General features: G+C 43.7%; 1 pseudogene; it reads left to right on the top strand.

The window, feature by feature from the left end:
* Positions 1–5,624: 5,624 nt before the first annotated feature.
* LOC114704644 lies at positions 5,625–5,932 on the top strand (annotated as a pseudogene).
* Positions 5,933–7,176: the final 1,244 nt, after the last annotated feature.

The raw sequence follows: 7,176 nt of genomic DNA, 5'->3' as shown, positions 1-7,176 counted from the left end.
TCAGTGACACAAACATCCATGCTTTCCTGATCCAAGGATTCCTCCTACCTAGCCACCAGTTTTAAAAGTGTTATTGAAGATATCAAATGAAATATGATCTCCATATTCTCTAATAAGGGAGGGGTGTGGTGATATATTATGTAGCCTAATAAAATTTGCCTGAAGACCAGAGAACAGAACAAGCTACTAGATTAAATATAGATGCCAGGCAGTAGTGGCACACACCTTTAACCCTAGCACCCAGGAGCAGAGAGCCATCTGGATCTGAGTTCAAAGCCACCCTGGATTACAAGAGATTGATTCAGTCTGAGACAAAGAGCCAGGTGTGGTGGTACACACCTTTAATCCCAGCACTTGAGATCTCATGCCTCTGCTACCAGTATTATGGGAAGCACACATACCCTTAATCCCAGCACTAGGAAGGAAGTAACATGGCTGGGCAGAGAAAGGTATATAAGGTGTGAGGAGACAGGAACTAAATCCTTTTCGGCTGAAGCCCTTTACGGCTGAGGAGCTCTTTTCTGCTGGAGCCCTTTGGGTGAGGCTTCCCAGTCTGAAGATTCATGGAGACAGGATCTCGCCTCCATTTTGGCCTGAGGGTTTGGTAGTGGTGAGAACACTTTGAGTGGCTTATTTCCTTTGTTTCTGATCTTTCAGCATTTACCAGTATCTTGCTCTGGGCTTTTTATTATAATACTATTTAGATTTTGTCTTATAGGGAAGGGATTAACCTGTTTGAAAATTGCCAGGTAGTGCCCTGCTACATTTAAAAAAAAAAAAAAAATCAGGGGAAGCCCCTTCCAAAATGATCATTTAGACCACTTTATCTCAGATGAGCTCTAGTCTAATGTTTAATATTTGTTGGATCCTTGTGTTCAGTGTCATATCTTATGGTTCCATTTGTAACTTGATGTTTGTATAATACTCAAACAGCCAAGACAGTAACCATCATTGCAAAGGACTGAGTGAAAACACATGGTGGTCCTCACAAATTAAAGGAGCCACTGGGCTATACATTATTCCCTTCTCAGAACTTCATATCAGCCTCAGAAAATGTGGCCTGAGATCCACAGTGGTGAGCAAGGTCAAATCAACAGGTCTACCCGAGCTTTGACCATGTCCTATGTGAGGATCCATGAGATGGGCTTGGGGAGAGAGGTATCCCAAAGGGATACAACACTACAGGAAAGTCCGAACGTGAATTCAAGAGTCATATTCATCTTTATGACTGGCTACTTCTACCGACTTCAATTTGAAGGATCAGCCAATGATACTCAAGGAATTGACAAAGATGACAGGTGGTGACAGGTACAAGTCCCAGAAGATGGATCTCCCCAAATTTTCAACACAACAGAAGTGTCCAAGCATCTGGACCAAATAAAAAAAGAGCAAGAGGAAAGGCATAATGTAGTCCTGAGGAGCACCGTGCTCCAAGGAAGGACCAGCTTTTGTGAACACAGGGTCTCCAATGTACAATGGGAAACCTCAAAACTACACATCTTTGTTTTTCTCTAAGAGGGACAAACAAGATATATTTAGGTTTGTATAAGTTAACCAGATTTTCCCATAAGCTCAATGACAAAGGCAGAATTTAGCCAGAATGGAGAAGCGAGTAGGGTGGGGGCACTGCTGACCACACCTAGTTAGTTTGCAGCTCGAGAGCTGGCTGAGCCAGTTATCACTTGAGAATCTTCTCCCCAAGTCTTCTGCTATGTATGAGCCGCAAGAAGGCAAAAGAGGCCCCCATTTGCAGTTGCAATTTTAACTGTTGTGTCTGTTTCCAGGCCTTAACTAAACTGGTGGCACTGTTGTGTATGCAGAACTAGGCAGCTTAGAAGACTTGAGAGGGGCTCTTGTTCATCCCTCTCATAACTTCTCAGACAGATCCAAGCTGGGTTAAGTTTGACAAGGGTACTCACAAAACCAAGAGCATCTCTCAGAATCCTCTAGTAACAGTCAAGTCAAAGCTTAGTACAGTGACCGACTCAAACTCTTATGAGACAGCCTAAGATTCCAAGAAAGTCTCAGACAATAGATGGCTAGTGAGAGAAGTTACACAATGTATATTTTACTGAGATGGGGAAAACTTAGTTTATTATTTGCCCTGAAGGAGTGAGATTTTGTTCTACTCAGATTCAATCCTGTTACCTAGTAGAGAGCAATATCATGCCATGAACACTAAACAAGGATATTAGGAGAAACAAGTTAGTCCTGGAACTGGGAGGATTCAAGTGAAGGCGGTACATAGAACACATCCTAGCCCAATAGGTACTCACTGTAATCTCACTCCATAGCTTAGGGTGTGGAGTGTTGCTTTGGGCTGAGACAGGGTATTCCCTCTTGAATAATATTCTGGTTTCTGTTGCTACAAAACACTGACCTAACAAATTTCCCAGAAAACTTTCCTCTCCTTTCCCACTCTAATGTCACAGTCCATCCATGAGGAAAAGTCAGGAACTGAAGGCAGAAAATGAAGCAGAGAACATGGAAGATTGCTGCTTTCTGGCTTGCTCCACATGCCTTGCTCAGCCTGCTTTCCTTTTAAAATAGATTTAAAACACTTCTAAATTTATATACTTTAGTCATATTCTCTCCCTTCTCCATCCCTTCCAGATCTTCTCTCTCATCCTTTCCCTACCCACTGAACTGTAAGTGCTTTCTCAGAGAAAGCGGCAACAAAAAAATCCCTATACCCAGTACAACAAAACCATCCAAAAAACAAAGAAAAAATTAAAACAGAAAATTAACCCCAAATTAACCAATTAAGAGCACATAAAAACTTTGGAGTCTGTTGTCTGTTGGTCACCTACTCCCAAACTCCTGCCATGGAGTGGTTAATCTACCCAGTATCACTCCATTGGAGAAAATGGATTTTCTAGCAGATATAAATGATGGTTCGGTTGTAAACCTTTACCTTAGGTTTGGTTACACCCACAAGCTTTGTGTCACCATTGCCCTAGCAGAACTTGCAGTCATTCTGCTTTCTCACACCACTCAATACCACTTGCCCAAGGGTTGCATTTCCCCACAGTGGCCTGGGCCATCCCCACTTCAATCAAAATGCCCTACAGGGCAGCCTAAAGGAAATTTCTCAAATTTGAGGTTCCTTTTCCAGGGTAAGTGAGTCTAGTGTGTCAAGATGATAAAAATACTGAGCAGTAGAGGTGGTCATTTTTCTTTTGAGATGGTCTCACCATGTAGCCATTGCTGACCTAGAACTTGCCATGTTAGGACTAGCCTCGCCTCAAATTCTTTCTTGTCTACTGTGCCTCCCAAGTGCTGGTATATTAAAAGGCATTTGCCACCACATGAAGTCTCAGATTCTGTTTTTATGGCTGAGTAGAATCCTGAGAAAGAATATTGCTTTATTCCTCGGACCACTTTATTCCTCTGATATGCTTGGTCCTTATAGGTCTGAATCAGGCAATATCTGGCTCCCATTGTCACATGGTTTCCTCCGTACATGCCAACATCTGATACCACAATCAATGCCTATTGAGAGATCCTGAGGCAAAGGGCTAGAAGTGCTCAAGAATTAACTTGTAATACATGAAGGACCCAGTTAATAGTCACTTGGAGCCAGGATAACTTAGGCAAGTTCCAATGAAGTTTGGAAGTTCAAATAACTTTGATATCTAGGTTCATTCACTGATAACTATTACCACCACCTTGTCAGCTTCAACTTCATGTGTCACCTCCCACCGCTCTGCAGATGCATGTGGGATTGCTTTCCAAGTATCCCCACCAAGTTTTGACCTGTCTTACATTAATAGTGAACTCACAGATTCTGTACCAGGACTCAGTCTCTTGGGACAGGATGCAAGGAAGGACTGATTAGGTTCTTCAAAGCTAGCAAGACTCCCCGCCCCCCCTCATGCTACAATGCTAGGCTTATGCCAAGTCCTGAAAATGGGACTCATGTTGCAACATCTGGGAGAATACAGAAGAGATGCCAAGAGAATTCTGATCTCTGGGCAAAGCATCCACTGAGATCTAGCCTGTTCTTGCATGTTGTCTTTTTAAATTGTCACTGGAAAAATAAAAGCCACTTGCTGGGGATGTCTTCTGTACACAGAATATATGTTATTTCCATTGGTTAATAAATAAGCTGCTTTGGTCTATGACAAGGCAGCTTAGAGGCAGGTGGGAAATCTAAGACAGGAAAGAATGTGGAATCTGGGGAAATGCCAGCCTGCTGCCCAAGCAGCAACAAGCCAGTAGACAAGTAAAGCCACACACAGAACACATGACAAAACATAATAAATATGGGTTAATTTAAGAAAATGACCAAACCCACCCAAGCTTAGGTGGCAAAAATCAGAAGCTCTTACAAGGACCCCAAACTAAAGCCCTCTGTTCCAAAGGCCTTCTGGAAATATTTTTGGTGGTCGAGCTATTGTGGCCCATACTTCAGGAGGTCTACCCACACTAAGAGCCCAGCATGCAGAGATGCACAGGTCAAAAAGCCCCACTGGTCAGAGCACCTGGATTCTGACCATCCAACTCCTGATTAGCGAGTCATCACCCTGGTTTCCCCCACGGGCCTGCACCTCCGAACTGGCACAAAACAATGAAGTCAGGTTTCAGAGACCTTGGGCCATGAATCCCAATTCTTTGAGCCCTCAACTCGTGTCTAGGCTTAATTAAGAAAATGTGCTGAACCAAGTTCCGATTTGGTAGACGTTCTGATAATCTGGTCATTTCAAGGGCTCTGAGGTTGTAGCATTCCTTAACCACCACAGGTTCTTGAAGCACTCTCAAGTTGCTTCTGCTGTCCAACCGGCTAGAGGTTTTCAACCCCCTGAACCTACCATGAGGAATTTAAACACAGAATGTTCCAAGCTTCAATGAGTTTTTGTTTTGTTTTTTAAAATCACAGTATCACGCACACTGAACAACTTCAGGAGGTACCTGCAACAGCTTAGACCTTGACAGTGGCCCAAAAGCCCTCCCCTCCCTGCCTTGGCATTACTAGAATGTGAAATTCTAAAAATCAAGCATTCAAGACTATTGCAGCCACATTCTATATAGGAAAGATCTTGAGATGAACTAGCTTTTAAACTTTTTCTGCAGAGAACTGTAAACTCAAATGGTAGAAGACTTCAAGTTGAGGTTCCACATACCGATTATAATCGATCCTGATTATATGCTAAATGATCTCTATAAAAAAAGACTCTGGAAACATCCAGGTTCCTCCACCCACCAAAGCCCTGACTGTGTGCTTATATGTGCTTTTATTAAGAAGTGGGTCCTGAGCTCCCTAGGTACTTCCTGATCTGAGCACTCAGAAGCTGGCCAAGGGCTTGTCTAAGACAGGACAGATAAGGGCAGAGATTATCAAAATTACCAGGAGCATGCTTGAGGAAAAATTAGATTCAAGGAAGTCCACTCTGGTCGCCAAGATCCCAAGAAACTCCAACTTCAAAGTCCAAAGGAAATAGGAAAATGAAAGGTCCTCTACAAAGCTTTCTTAAAAATCAGAGCATAAGAAACTTCTCAGGCAACAAAAAGTATGTGGGCACCCACTGGGTGCTCGGAAAGGTTCCGGGACGTGGGGTTGCCTGGCCTGAGCATGGTTCTGTCCAGTGTGCCCACCCAAATGCCGTACAAGCCAATCTTAACATATGCCTGCCACCGCCTTCAATACCGGAAGCATTCACTTGCCTTCTCCTAGCCTGGCGACATCCTACCAATATTGCTAGCTGCTGAGTAACTATGGGCCACCATCACTAGGCTACACCCAGGGAACTGGATATAGCCAGGTGCCTCAGTAAATACTCGGAGCTACTGGCCATCATTGAGTTGAGGAAAGATATCAGACCCACGTATGCAGGGAGCAAGAGCGCCCTAGAGAGACTAAAACAAAGCATTATAATGCCAGAAGCCTGGTTCGGGAGTCTTGGCTGAAATGGAACGTAACGCCAGGACCTAGTCCCTGGCCAGTCTGAAGGCCCATCTCGCTTAACCCGTGGAGATGAGGCGCTTTGTTCAAAATGGCAGTTTTCCTGCCATAGTCATTAAACTCTGAACCCACATTCATTCAAAAGATTGGGAAGACATTTTGCAGTTACTGACGGTGTGCGTTTTTAAGTAGTTAGGAATGATCCAATTCTTTCTTTCCAGGCATTGATTTGAAAGATGTTTGTGAAGCCGCTTCAGAGCAAGCTATTGTTTGCCCCCAAATGCCAGTGTCTCCTTTAATCTCTCTTTGGATACATTTGCTATTTGTATCTCCGCCAGTTGACCTTTCCATGAGCTCACCTGCCTCTGAGGACTTGAGTCCAAACCACAGCACATTTGTTTAGTAGCTGGCCAGCCCGAATACGGTGTAGACCCTGCTTCAATGAGCTTCCCTGACGAAGTGTTTGTACGACTGAGTGCTATGAAGTCAATCTTAAAAATGCACAAGTTAGAAAGAGCAATCTAACCAACCTAACCAAGTGCTCTGTGAATGTCGATCCTGAGACTGTAGGTCTCAGTTCAGTGTTTACTGTGAGACGATCACAACACATTCGAAAGAAAATGAAACTGTTGCATCTTTGCCTTTATTACTTGATGTAATAAAGCTTGTTTTCATTAACAAAACAAACAAAACTTCTCTCAGATGCAAGCCACAAAACTGTCCCAGGATTCATGGTATGTGCATTTGCCCTAGGGAAAGTGGCAGACACTGGCAGATATACTAGAGCCTGGAGAAGTCACCAGGGTAAGTTACAGAAGAACAATGGGCCAGGACCTGTCTGTCACCTGAGTAATATACTGCAAAGAGGCTAGGTTAATTAAAACATGGCCATGAAAGGAAGGCCCAAAACAGGGTCAGATAACGTGTCTGCAGTCCCCAGAGTCAAGGGGGGGAAGGGGTCGCAGGAAGAGATTGGAGAGAAGCAGAGGACAGACTTGGAGAATCCTCAGGGTCAACTGTCAGTTGATCACAAGGACCAAAATAAGAAAGAAAAGTGGAGAGGCAGGTGAAGGACACATCCCTAAACACCTCAGCAGTGGAAAAGATGACACACATGTGTCTCAGGTCAATGACTGTCTAGATTCTCTCCAAAGGAGAACTCAGATTTGGAACATAAAGCTCGGATAAGAACCCAAAATGCTGGATCAGAAAACTTTTCTGGCAGAGGCCACTCCACTTCCTATTTTACTTGTTTTTATTCACTCCCTGAGTAC

The sequence above is a fragment of the Peromyscus leucopus genome, chromosome 20 (assembly GCF_004664715.2).
Source record: "Peromyscus leucopus breed LL Stock chromosome 20, UCI_PerLeu_2.1, whole genome shotgun sequence".
NCBI classification, from domain to species: Eukaryota; Metazoa; Chordata; class Mammalia; order Rodentia; family Cricetidae; genus Peromyscus; species Peromyscus leucopus.
The sequence above is the reverse complement of the archived record's forward strand: the minus strand, read 5'-3'. Positions and strand labels throughout refer to the sequence as shown.